Source organism: Arachis duranensis, chromosome 4, assembly GCF_000817695.3.
Source record: "Arachis duranensis cultivar V14167 chromosome 4, aradu.V14167.gnm2.J7QH, whole genome shotgun sequence".
Lineage (NCBI taxonomy): Eukaryota > Viridiplantae > Streptophyta > Magnoliopsida > Fabales > Fabaceae > Arachis > Arachis duranensis.
The window spans coordinates 107786424-107788906 of record NC_029775.3 but is presented as its reverse complement, the minus strand read 5'-3'; positions in this window follow the sequence as shown (position 1 = coordinate 107788906).

Below are 2483 nucleotides of genomic sequence, written 5' to 3'. Positions count from 1 at the left end.
CTAATTACATTTGAACGAAATCAGAGTTGGATATTGCTCTAAAAGGAGTCAGAGCACGCAAGCATTAATTTATATTTTTGACTCGTAGTCTTTGCTTAATTAATTTTGTCAAGAACCCCATTATTAAGGTCAAACTAAATAATTATCCTTTCCAATAAAAAAAATTAGTATACGATTGATAAAAAGAAACTACAATTAATTTACATTTTCTATTCAAACTTTTAAAAAAAGCGTAGTTATTGTTGTGATAAGTATAAATAATATGGATGACCATTAATAACGTGGATGGCTCAATATTTTTATGGTAGAATACTCATATTACTAAAAGAGCTTCCATTTAATGAAGGTTGAAAATGTGGACCTTATTCATGTATGAGGTTAAGTTTCCGTTGATGATACTACTACAATCAATAAGAATTTTTTCTCTCTATATTCTCTATATACAAAATTCTTTCTCTCTTTCTTTCTTTCATACGCTCATACTGATGCGTGAGCATCTTTCTTATCTTTTCTTAGTAAATTTGCATCTAATTTGTTGAGTTTAATAAAGAATTAATTACCTTTTAGCCAATATGGATGCTACTTTGAGGCTTTTGCAATTTTGTTTATTTTAGGTAGCATTCAATTGGATTTGGTGGAGTTTCTACAGCACAAGAATCAAAAGAGATGGCAGCGAGGAGCGACGCATACGCGTGACTGACGCGTACGCGTGATTTGGAGCTTTCCACAGCGATGCATGCGCGTGACTGACGCGGACACGTGATTTGAAGAATTTCACAGCGACGCGTGCGTGTGACCGACGCGCCCGCGTGACTTGCGAAGAAGACCAGCGACGCGTACGCGTGACTGACGCGTACGCGTGACATGCGCCATGTGCAGAAAACGTAGAAAATACTGGGGGTGATTTCTGGGCCCATTTTAGCACCCAAGTTAGGCGCGGATCCAATGAAACCAAGTGGTCCATACGTTACAAGACGCGGAGTAGTTAGTTAATTTTGATTTAAATTCAAATTTGATTTTAAAATAGAAAAAGATATTATCTTAATTTTAGATATTAGATTTTAAATTAATTAGGATTAGTTATAAAAAGGAGAGACTTCTCTTCTATTGGGGGAGGTTCCATTCAGGAGGATTTCATTAGGGAATTCTATACAATTTTACATTCTATATTCCACAGTTTTTCCCTCTGAACCATGAGCAACTAATCCTCCATTATTAAGGTTAGGAGCTCTATCTATTTGTATGGATTGATTTTATTGCTTTTTCTATTTTAATTTATGTATGGATTTATAATTTAAGAATTGTTTTCGCTCTTTATCTTATGAATTTAGGTGGAACGGAAGTATGACCCTCTTTCTATTTGAGTTCTTGTAAAACTTGGAAAAGCTCTTTACTTAAACAACAGCTTGAAAACATATTCTCCTAAATGTTAATTATTTGTATTTAACGAGATACGTGACATATAATCCCCTTATTTTTGGATAATTAGGATTCTTGTGGCATATAAACTGGAATTTGATCATCACCCTCTGCTCCGAGGGTTACCTGAAACTGTAGGTCGATCTCGGACGAGATCTTCTATGTTGGTCGGAGCCGACGTGTCCGGCAGGTGTACGGTGGTCGGAACTGATATGTCCGATTTGTTGGACTTGGCGGTGGTGCTGATCCTGTGTCCCCGGAGGGTGGGGGGTACCTGCAAGGGACTCCGATGCTTAAGTTAGCAAGGGTATTAAGCAGGTATTGAGTAGAATCAGAGTATGAGTTATACCTGGGTGCTCCAGTGTATTTATAATGGTGAGATGTGACCTTCTGTGGATAAGATAAGTTAGTTATCTTATTTTATCTTTATCTTATCTTTAAGTGAGGTCATCTTTAAGGGAACCGCCTTTATTTCTATGGGCTTGGGCTGCCCTTGGATTTGGGACGTGTTCCTCTATTCGCTGTAGATGTTGAGTTTCCGAGCTCCAACCTCCCTAGCCAGCTTCAAACCGGCTAGTAGCGCTTTGTATTCTGCTTGATTGTTCGAGGCCGGGAATCCAAATTTAAGGGAGAGCTCAAGTTGAGTTCCTTGGTTGCTTTCGATTATCACACCCGCACCACTTCCTGTTTTATTTGAGGATCCGTCGACGTATATGTTCCATTCTATGTGGATTTCCGGGATGTCTGTGAATTATGGATGAAATCGGCCAGGTGTTATGATTTGATGGCTGTCCGTGCCTTATATTGGAGGTCGAACTCGGACAACTCGATTGCCCATTGTAGGATTCTTCTTGCCAGATCTGTTTTCTGTAATATCCTTTTTATGGGCTGGTTGGTCCGAACTTTGATGGTATGTGCCTGGAAGTATGGGCGAAGTCGCCGGGAGGTGAGTATTAGAGCGTATGAAAATTTTTCTATTTTCTGGTAGTTCAGCTCTGACCCCTGTAGTGCTTTACTTATGAAGTAGACGGGTTGTTGTCCTCTTTCGTCTTCTCGAATCAGTG